Source organism: Trichechus manatus, unplaced genomic scaffold (assembly GCF_000243295.1).
Source record: "Trichechus manatus latirostris isolate Lorelei unplaced genomic scaffold, TriManLat1.0 scaffold00035, whole genome shotgun sequence".
In the NCBI taxonomy this organism is placed as follows: Eukaryota; Metazoa; Chordata; class Mammalia; order Sirenia; family Trichechidae; genus Trichechus; species Trichechus manatus.
In genome coordinates this window covers 10,256,857-10,268,893 of record NW_004443971.1, presented here as the reverse complement: position 1 = coordinate 10,268,893, position 12,037 = coordinate 10,256,857, and positions in this window count along the sequence as shown.

Below are 12,037 nucleotides of genomic sequence, written 5' to 3'. Positions count from 1 at the left end.
TTCTCTAAGTCCATAAAGGAGAAAGGGGATGGGGTGGGGGGTGGGGATGGGAGCAGACTCCAACCAAGTCAGAAAGTTGGCCAAGAGCTGTCGAGTTCTGGGTTTACCTGTCTTCTGTTAGATGTATTTTAATTGGATCCTGGAAAAAACGGTAAAGGAAGTTCTTGCCTCTTCATCAAAGGTTTTCATCTCTGTGATTTCGGAGCCAGAAGGACTGGTGTTAGGTCGCCCAGTTAGGCTTGTTTTTTTTTTTTTTTAAATTGGATTTTTTTGTGACAGTTTACACAGTAAGGTTCCCATTTGACAATTACCACACACATTGTTCGTTGACATTAGTTACATTTATCACAATTTGTCCACATTCTCTTTAATTGTGTCTATACCCATCCATATGTGTTCAAACACTTGTTTTTACTTTGGTTGTTCTGTGCTCACTATGTTCACATTCAGTGCTGCTTTTCCCATCCCCCCAAATAACTAGTCTCTGCAGTGTAAAGCATACTCACCCCCCCACCCCGTCCCTGGTAACCACCAATGAACACTGACGTCTCTAAATTTATCTGTTCTTGCCTTCTTATAACATCCATGTTATACTATGTTTCGCTAACTCATCGTTCTTCTTTATAGTTGCACAGTATTCCATTGTATGTATGTACCACAGTTTGCTTATTCATTCGTCTGTTGACGGGCACTTAGATTGTTTCCATTTTTTTGCTATTGTGAATAAAGCAGCAATGGCTGTAACGGTGCATATGTCTGTTCCTGTCACTACTTTCAGGTCTCTAGGGTATATCCCTAGGGGTGGGATTGCTGGATCATAAGGTAGTTGCATTTCTAGTTTTTTGAGGAGGTGTTGCACCATTTTCCATAGGGGTTGTAGCATTTCACAGTCCCACCAGCAATGGATAAGGGTTCCAATCTACCTACATCCTCGCCAACATTTGTTGTTCTCTGTTTTTTAAATCAGCTTGGCTTGGTTTTTGAGGCCTGGAGCACTAGGTCCAGAATCCCCATTCTGAGTGCTCATCTAGGAAGAAAATGAGAGTGTCCACAGGCTTCCCTCTTCCCTTTCAATGTGGGACAAGATGGATGAAAGGCATATTTCCCCTTCAGTCCTCATAATAACCTAATCGTCTGAGGCGGGTACTATTCTGCCTGAGGTCCCACAACTGGCAAGAAAGTGGCAGAGCTGGAATTCAGACCCTGATCTGTGGGGAGAACAGTGGAGGATAACAGGCCTTGATCCCCTTCCCTGAGGGAAACCCCTCCTGCAGGTGACTCAGGGCACTGACTGGATTCCTGATATGCTGGGGGAAGCCCTTCTCCAACCCCACCCCCAGGAGGAGGGTGGTGCCTCCAGCTGTGCATCAGGGCATGTTGAAGATCAAGAAGGACTAGGTCCTCAGTGACTGAATTTTACATTCAGTATCTGCCCACTTTCCGACTTCTACCATCCTTTCTAGTGTGAGTCAGGAATGGAGAATGGCTTTGTGGCTAGACAGGATCCACCTTATGCAGGAACAACCACCCCATCACCCGCTCCAAACTGAGAGGGCCACACGAGGTGATAACCAGTTTAACTCTTTCCTCTACCAGCCTTCCCTCTTTCTCTGGGTTATCTGTGAAAGTAGAATGAGGTCCAAGAGATAGTTCCCCTGACCTGCTGTTTACTTTTCCACCCAAGATCTGTGTACATTTCTGGCCCAGCTAGCTGGGGCCATGCAGAGGGACTAGGACTCTCAAGAGGAACCATGGGTAACATATGAGCAAGAACAGCACTGAGTGGTGGGAGACCTGAGTTCTATTCCTGACTCTGAAACCCACCAGTTCTGTGGCCTTCTACCAGCCACTTCATTCATTCTACAAATACTGGTGCCCACCAGTGCTGGGCTTTGGCTATAACGGTGACAAGGTGGACATGGTGTCTGCCCTCAGAGAATTCTCAGTCTCGTGAGAAACAAACAAGGGTATCCTGTATAGAGGGAGAAGTGTCCATGCTGGGGCAAGAACAGGAGTGCCCTTGGAGTGTGTAAGAGTGTAACAGGAGAAGGCTGGTCAGGGGCAACTTCCTGAGATGGACCATTTGAGCTGAGACCTGAAGGATATGTGGCAGTTAGCCAGATAAAGTCAACATCTCTTTATAAGTAAGATAGAAGAATTAAACAGATGAGACTAAGGTTTCCTTTCAGGCTTGATCTTATCTCCAGGTATTATCAACACATTGCGCACTTTGTTATTGTTGTTAGATGCCGTTGAGTCAATTCTGACTCATGGTGACCCCATGTGTGCAGAGTAGAACTGCTCCATAGGGTTTCCAAGGCTGTGACCTCTCAGAAGCAGCTCTCCGGGTCTATCTTCTGCTCTGGGTGTATTCGAACCACCAACATTTCAGCGTGTAGTTGAGCGCTAAACTCTTTGTGCCACCCAACCACCATCCTTGTGCACTACCAGGCACATAAAAGGTGCTCAGTAGATGCTTATGAAGCAAAGGAATGCATTTCAATGGAATCCAAAGGCTAAAATGAAAGCACCTACAGATGACCGATTTTCCTCCATCACCAGCTAAATTGGGGGTGGCAGTGGGGGCAGATCTCCTGAGACTTCTCCGGTACTCCTCACCCCTACTCTAGCTTCTTCTGACTAGAATCTGAATCCCCATTTAGAGGCAGTCCTTGAAGGACCAAAGACCCCAGAGACAAGGGATCTCCTCTTTCCCAGCCAAGGTGTAGTTTAGCAGCCCAGGAGGGGCCGTGGGACAGGGCTTCAGTGCCACGTCGGCCGGCTGCTGTCTGTCCATGGCAGGCAAGGAAGGGAGGCAGATAAACAGACACAGAGCTGGAACGGCATGTGACTTGGAAATGATTTTAACTGCTGAAACTCAACTCTCAAATTCCTCAAAGGGGTGACCTGGTCAGTCCCTGATCCCTGATGGAGAATGTCTATGGGGAATCTGCTTATGTCAGGGGCTGGGCTGCTGGCAACCTCGGGGAATTCTTGGTCACGTGTGCAGAGCCTGGGCTGCACTGAGCCACTCAGTCCTGCCTTGCCCCACCGCTGTCTGGATCTGGGAGGGGAAGCCTACCTGCCCCTCACGGCCCAGTAGCTGTCTGAACGGCTCTCAGGGAAAACCGCTCATGGGCCTGCTGTGTGCGGCACTGCAGAAACAAGTGGGAACAAGAGTCTGTCCCTGCCCTCATCATCTGGTGCCTGTGTGAGGCGGGGGAATCCAGACTAGTACAAAGGGAATTTTAATGCAGCAGAGTAAGGACTTCTGTGAGATGTGAAATGCAGCTGGGAGCACAGATGAGAGGCATCACGGTCAGGCTTTGTTGGAGGGAGTGGGGGCAAAGGCAGGTCTCTAGAAAAAGAGAGACATCTAAGGCGAGTCTTGAGGGATGACTAAGAATTAGCCAGGCCGATTTGTGGGTGTGGGGGTTGTTTCAGTTCCCTTGGCTAAATCCAACCGGACCTCCTTGAGGTGGGTGTGACCTGCAAGCCTAGCATGGGACCTGTTCTCAGAGGGCCCTCCCCGGAACTCCATGAGACTGTAGATGGCTTCAAAGCCCAAGCATAAAGCTCCCAGACACTCACCCACTCAGCCTCCCATTGGTAGACCCTGACTCATCAGCAGACACCGTTAGGCTACAGGGTCAAACCCCGGAGCCCAGGATCCCTGCTTAGCTACTAGAGTGAGCAGTCTGGCTGTGTGTACCTTTTTTTTCCCCTGGCTATCCTAATTCCACAATGTTCTGGTCCACTTCTCTGGAATAACAAGCCTGCCTTTTGGGAGTTAGTGACTGAAAGCATGGGGAGGTGAGGGGAGCCAAGAGCAGAGCGGGGAAAGCAACACCTAAACCCGGTAAGTCTGGGACTTAGGGGGTTGCCCCTCCCAGGCCAGACCCCAAACTGCTCCCGGGTGCTCTGAGCACCTGTTGGTGGGGGGCACCCCTCCTTCCTCAGCTGGGGCAGCTCCCGGCTAAGCTGGTGGACTGGTGGCCTTGAACGGCACTAGAATAGAATTATTATGCAAGCTACATGTGTAATTTTAAGTTTTTTATAACCACATTAAATAAAAGTAAAAAGAAACATGAAAAATTAATTTTAATAAGGTATTTGATGTAACCCAATACATGCACAATATTATCATTGCAATAAGTAATTAACATAAAACACTACTCTAGAGATATTTTACATTCTTTAAGTCTTCAAAACCCAAAAAGTATTTCACACCTGCGACACATCTCAATTTGGACTAGCCACATTCCAGTTGCTCAACAGCCACGTATGGCTAGTGGCTACGTTATTGGAATGTGCAGGTCTAAAAGCATCAAGTAATGCAATGAACTGACCCGTTCCTGGTGATTCTAAGAGACCTTAGTGTGGACTAGGAGCAGTCTTGTGGGAAGTGAATTGTTCAGTCATTCTTTATTAAGTCCTGTATGTATTGTGAAGATAAAGAAGACACTAGCAAAAGCTCCTGCCCTCAGGAAGTTACAGTTTAGTAAGGGAAGCAAGATAAATATTCAGCTTGCCATGAAATTCAAGGCAGAAAGCGGCAAGACCCTCGAGAGAGCTATAAAGTGCCATGTAGGGCTTAAAGGAAGGATCTTATTCTGTTTCAGGCAATCCAGGGAAGGCCTCTCAGATGGTTAATCGGGTCCTGAAGGGGTGGGTGGGATTTGAATAATTTGTGAGAAAGACTTGCAGAGTGGGGCTGTTGGGATGCTGAGTGAGAGGGGGGCATTGAAGAGAAGGGCTGGCTGAACCAGCAAGTGCATGCCCTGTATCTGATGAACTATAGGAGGTCTCTTGTATGCTAGAACATCTCCTCCTATGGAATTGTCTTAGTAGAGATGCCTGGGCCCCTTTTCCCTGCAGGGTAGAGGGCTCAGCTCACGACCTACGTCCAGCTGGACACCTCAAGCATTGTACTCTAGTTCCCCAGAGCTCTGAGGGTGAGTCACAGCCCTCAGCCACCCTCTGGGGTGGTGGACAATAAGGAAGACCATGAAGGTGCTGACCTTCCCCTCTCAGGAACTAGGGGCACTGCCTGGATAGGAATCTGCACGTTAGAGCTGGCCCTCCAAGAACAGGAAGCGTGCGTCCAAAGAGAAGTGTAAACCCTTGAAGTTTTTGGCAAACTGGAATGTTTGGCTCAATGCTGCCCTCTCCTGACCAAAATAAGCCTAGCAAGTTTTGCGGGATGCCCAAAGCTGTGACCGCAGGGAGGATCTGCTTAGGCAATTTACTCCTTCATTGAGCCATTCATTAATTATTCATTCAATAAATAAATATTCACTTGGCCACTGAAGTAATAGGTATAAGATATCTAACATTTATTGAGCCAGGCACTGATTCTAAGCATCTTACATAAAGTACCACGTCCAAGACCATGCAGTTGGGAAGCAGCAGAGCTGGGAGGCAACCTGTTCATCTGACACCATGGCCTGTGCTCCTAATGACTGCACAGCCTTGTGGCTCTTGGTGGGCGCTGGAAATATAAAATCTAACCAATGAACTACTTATAGTCTAAATTCAAGTAAGTCTTACCAGTCTGGGGGAACTTTATGCTGCAAGCACTGAAAATAGTCCCCCAAGCTCTCACTTACAAAGGGAAATTGTGAATGTTATTCACAGGCCCTGGGCTGCTAACCGAAAGGTCAGGGGTTCGAACTCACCAGGCACTCCGCAGGAAAAAGATGTGGCAGCCTGCTTCCGTAAAGATGTACAGCCTTGGAAACTCTGTGGGGCAGTTCTACCCCGTCCTATAGAGTCACCTGGGAGAGTGTGACTGAAGGAGAAGCTAGCTCTTCTCCCCAAGCCATGGTGCCTGCGCTGCCCCCTGCCTGGAGCAGCAGGGACACGTGTGCAGATAGACAGGAGTCGTGAATCCTGGGTTTTGGCATCGGCCACCCACCCACGCTGTGGCCATGGCCAGGGACTTCCTCTTTTGGGGCAGTTTCCTGGTTTATAAAAAGAGATTTGGAAAAATCAACTCTAAGATCTGTTTCAACTCTTGTAACTTCTCTGCAATACCTCAGCAGGGGCACATTAGAAATTTCCCTGGTCCCTTCTTTGGCCCACTGGTAACTGAGTCCCTCACAACAGGACTTTCAGGAGCCCCGTTATCTCACCCGCAGGCTGGCAGCATGTGCTTGACTCAAGAGTCTGGCAACTTGAACTCCAGGTTCTGCTCTGCTGCTTATCGACTGTGACCATCTCCCATCTCTCAGTAGCTCTGTGCATAAGTATTATCTTTGTTTATACAGCTAACACACTTACTATGTGCCAGCCACTGTTTACTTGAATTAATCAATTCAATCGTCACAGCAACTCTGTGAAGTAGGTACTATCATACGATTTTCTCCACTGCACAGATGAGGAAACTGATACATAGCAGAGTGAAATGACTCCCCCTCCAGGGTCTCAGTGCTGGCTAGTGGTGGAGCCAGGGTCGGACCCCAGGCAATCTGGCTCCAGAAGCAGCACTCTTGGCTATGACACTTTGACTTAGGGGGCTTCTTGATTTGCCCAAAGTCTCAAGTTCACTGAGCTTCTCTAGTCATAATTTACTCGTCCTGAATTGTGCCTCCTGACTACCTCGTGGGGTTGCTGCTGGATGAAACGAGGTGTGAAGTTGTCAGATTGATGGTTTCATATCAGTCTGGTTGGGGTTTTGTTGGGCTCTGGTCTTCCCAAGTCCCCTCCTCTAAATCCTGGCAGAGACCAAATGTGTGGGGGTGGGCTACGACCACAAGGGGCTTATCAGACTCCCTGAGCTGCAGCTGATCAGATCTGGGACAGAGGACAGTTGAGATAAGCTAAGAGATAGGAAGTGGTCATTGAAACTGCCCAAGGCACTGGGAAAGGAGAAAGGGCCCTTCAACTACTCTTGGTGCTGGAATTTTTACACCAGGGTAAGGGGTTAGAGTTGGATGGGGGAGGGGGGAGGGATGTGGAATTTGTGTAGATTTAAAGCCTAAGACTTAAGTCAGTGTTTTGAAGAATGTGTCCGTATCCCATTGTTAATTGCAAAGCCTGGAGAACTTCCTCTTTTTCTGCCCCTCACTCCATTGTCCTTCTGATCTCCAAGCTTGTGCGTCCCCCACTGCTGTGGCATTGAGAAGTGTGGTGAGGGAGGATCTATGCTGACCATTAGGGTGAAAGGTTTCACGGGATCCTTCCACTGTGCCCCCAGAGTCTCCAAGTACTTTCCGCTGCCTAACCCTGTAGTGGTTAAGAGCTTGGCTGCTAACCAAAAGGTTGACAGTTCAAATCCATCAGTTACTCCTTGGAAACCATATGGGACCTGTCCTATAGGATCACTGTGAGTAGGAATCAACTCAACTGCAACGGGTTTGGTAAACCTGCTGTGTGCTGTTTGGCTGTAAGTCATCTGATACCCTTGATAGACTGCCATGGGGTATAAATAAATAAAAATAACTACCCCTATCTTTATAGGTTTCAACACTTTGACATGCACTTTTTTTTTTAAGGTTAGCAGAATTTATTTGTCTTAGATAACACCTTCTCTTATATTTTAACAAAAATTACAAACAGGGAAAAGGGAGATGATGAGAATTTAAGAGCATAAAATTAGTTCTTAAAATTTAAACACGTTCTGTAGAAAAACTTCACTAACTCAGCATATACTTTAAAGAGAAAGTTACAGTATTAGTGTATTAGATCAGGGGCCAGAAAACCTCTGCTCTGGTTCCAACTCTGCCAGTAACATCTTTTTAACAACAACAACAGAAAAACCCATTGCCATCGATTCTGACTCATAGTGACCCTATAGGACAGAGTAGAACGGCTCCACAGGGTTTCCAAGGCAGTAATCTTTCCGGAAAGGAGCGCTGGTTGCGCAGTGGTTAAAGCCCTCGGCTGCTAACCAAAAGGTCTTCAGTTTGAACCCATCAGCCGCTCCAAGTGAGAAAGATGTGGCCCCAGGGCCAGATTAAGGCATTCGAGGGCCCTAAACAACTGATAATCTGTGGTGCTCTCTCCTCTGTTTACTCACGCATTCCATCAGGATATGTGAGTTATGCATAGACATATGTATGTATATGTGTGTGTCTGTGTTAGCTATCCAAGATGTAACTTCTTTTTAAATGTGACTACAATATTACCGACTGAATGCAAAAGTGGCAGAGGCCATTTTAGTGGAACGAGATGGACTGGATTATAAATTTTTTAGTGGATGCAGGGTACTAAGATTTTTACGCTATACCACGTTTTCTACAGAAAGAATATTCCACATTATTCTGTAACGAAGAAAATGAGTCAGTGAACTCAGTTTTTTCAACAATCGATGTAAAATTCCGTTGGTCTCCCACGAAGAAAAATTGATTTACCAATTTTTGCTTTAAACGGCTCATACTTCAATTTTGATGCTTGTTTTGTAGTAAATGCTATAATTATAAATGAACAAATGAAAAGATGTCATAAAAGAAAATTTAATGATCAGAAAACAAATTACAACAAATTACTATGTTTTGGTTTTAGATAGACTTTTCATCTCTAACATGTTATAATTAAAACCATTACTTCCTATTCTTTGCTCTTAACAAATTCTTCAGTGATTTTGTCACAGTTAAGCTGCCAAGTAATATCTAGTTCCATACACAATAAGGATAATGAATCAAGTCTTTCCGGAATCATTGTTGTACGCTAAGGGTTTTTGAGTCTCTTTTGGGACGAAAATGAGTGCTCCGTTGTGCAGTTTGTGATCATTAAAATTAGGAATATGCGTAAAGCAATTTCAACACTGGGAAACATGCATTCTATTTCATCTTCTATTAGGAAATCACACATGCCTATGTGAGTAGAATTTGTCCTTCTTGAAACTGCAAACTTAGTTCTCATGTAAGAATGAAACTGTCACACTTCTTCATAAAGGTTTGTATTGAAGTCATCAGGATAAGCCTGCATTAATTTCCTGGATGCCTTCCACATTCTTTATCAGGTGTACCCACCTTGTTTAAGAAGGAAAATCTATCTGAAAGAATTTCATACGCTTTTGCCCTTCTTTTTAACGCAAGGTTCAAGTGTGTCAATGATGGTGTAGTATGTGGTTACATGAGATGGATCTCTAGCGCTCAATACTTCTAGAGCACTTCCGTTGTTTACTTGTTTCTAATGCTTTTGTGACAGTGAACTGATTGATAATCAGTATTTGGCAGTCTTGGTTTTGTCATGTTTTCAAATTTTTCAAAATCTTCTCTTAAATTATGTAAATACCCTGTTAATGACTGGTAGAGATCTGTGAGTGTCTTTAAATTTATTTCTGAATCTTGGAGAGCTTGACTCATCCAATGAAAATGCTACAATATATTATTCCACAGAATCAACATAAATCGTACTCTAGTGTTTGCATTTTGTTGGCGATGTTTTCAGCTTCTCTTTTGGTATCTCCTTTTTGTGTCTGGTCTTCAGCAATATTTTCTAAGGCATCTAGAATCTAAGCGTATGATTCCAGGATTGCACTCATTGCTACAGCATGAGCTTCCCAACGTGTATTATTAGAAAGACATTTTAATATTTGATCATTGCCTAAATATGTTTTAAGAACTTCCCATCAGTAAGTAGAGGTGGCAAAAAATGTGTGGGGTGACTGAGCAGTAGAAAAAAATCAACTGCTTCTGGACAACATTCTAGTGTACTCCTACAAGATTAAGTGAATGCGCAGCACATGGTATGAAAATGGCATATTCATTATGTTCTAAACTTTTCTGTTGCTCCCTTTATAATGCCCCGACATATTGTCAGCATTGTCATAGGACTTGCCTCTGCACTTAGAAAAATCAGTTTTGCAAACTGCACGTAAATAGCGAAGTACTTGATTAGCAATTTCTTCACCAGTATGACTTTTTAAGCTAGTAAATGTGATAAATTGCTCGACAGATTTTCCATCTGTTGGAGATACATATGTTAAAACAATACTAGCTGATCTGTATGATAAAGATCAGGAGGGGAATCTACAGACAAATGGAAATATCAAGTTATACTTATTTCACTGAAAATAGTTGATCGAACTTCATCACTTATTAAGTTTATTAATTCTTCACGTGCTGTTTTAGACATATACGACGGGTTGCTCTTTCCTGTGTTACCATATTTTGAGATGTGACCTGCTAAAAATGGATCAAACTGAGTAACAAGTTCAAGTAAACTCCTCAAATTTCCATTTTTGGGGGGACCCGAACACATAATTTTTTCCTTGAGAAGATAGTCCACGTTCAGGGACTGTTATAATGACTGCAACAAAGTATGGCAAAACAGCCTTCCAATACTGAGTTCTCCATTAATTTATGTTTCCAGTTTATGAGTTAAGCCAAAACCTGTCTTCGTTTTAAGTATGACAACATACAATCTCTGTGAATTGAACTGTTTTCGTGTTTATCAATCATATTCAAGTTGCACCAATCACTAAATCCATCTGTAGCAAATTGAGAATTAAATGATTTAGGACTGAATAGTTTGCAAACAAAACAATATGCAGAGCTGACTGATGGAGAATACAGTAGCTACTCCCTCTTATAATTTTCACCATTAGCTTTGTATCCTAGAAATATATTCTGGCTACAGAATCTTGTTTGTTTACCATCCAGAAATTTTTGACACAAATTTTCAAATGGTCCACTGTGATGTTGACAAGCTCTTGGCCCTCTTTCGATACAATAATTTACATCATTAGAAAAAAAATCATTCCAAAAAGCAGGATTTGTATTTCCGTTACGGGAGTCTACAGAGGAGACAATTTCAGATTCTAAGATAATTTCACTTTCTAGACAATTATTAATTTTTTTACTACAGTAAGGAATGAATGCAGAGTTTGGAACAAATTATGTTATATTCGTATTGCTGTTAGTAATTTCAGCACTAGCCGTACTAGTACAATGATTTGCACCCATTAAACTTGAGCATTCAAAGGAAGAAGTCTCTTGATTCATTATGTTTTGAAAAGGAAGTTAATTATGGAGCTGTCTTCAGGGATTCACAAATTCTTTTCCTTTTATCTTCTGAGAGCTTTTGTTTTTGCACTCCACTTAATTGTTGCCATTTCATTTTACCTGGATATAAAATTATGTCACTTTTTAAATTTGGTTCTACTGTAGCAAATAAATTTGAAAAATTGAAAATACTTAAAATTTATAAAACAAGTAAAATTTATAATATAAAATTTACATTCAAATTTGGATGTTAACATAAAAATTTATATATGAAAATTAGTAAGAAAAAAACTGATTTGGAACATTTAATTTTGTTCTTCAGGTCTGAGATAGTCGAAAGAAATATTACTTACAAGGCAGTCGGAAGTAATTTCATTCTTTTGTTGTACGGTGTTTGTTGATGAGCCCTTTGCAGATCTCGGCAAGTGTTTTTCATCTTGAAATAATCCTTAAAAAACGTGCACACTCACTTTCTGTCCTTTGATGCTGCACAGTTCATTGGACTACTGCTGATCCCTGACAGGAGCGAGAGCAATCGCAAAGAGCATGATACAAATACAAGAGTATGCTCCATCTGCAGACATGTTTTGGTTCACTTTGCGCAGGACAGGACCAGATATGTCACCCGTCACGTTTTTATAGTGCTGCTGGCACGTTCTTATGTGGTCGAAAGAAGTGAATTTGAGGTTATACCTGAATCAGTCCGAAATAAAAAGGATAATATAATTGTCATCATATACAAAATTTACAAAATGTACATTTTCTTTCTTTGTGGAATTGTTCAACCCGCATATTTGGAGATATGTACATAATTGATATAACAATAGCACCACTTCTCCACAAACAAGTTGGTTTTTTGAGTTGTAATAATATCAGTTGATTTCTTAAAAGAAAGTCAGTCTGAAGGGAAATGGAAAATAAAATGCATTTATATAATTTTTACTATCTAAATACTCATTTAGTTCTTCGAGGAATTGTTCAATTTCCTTACACGAAGATACGTAAATATTCTGATAAAATATAAATGTAATGTTCTGATAAACGCCCTTTGTTACTTTCTTGGAAGATGAATTTAGAAACTCATT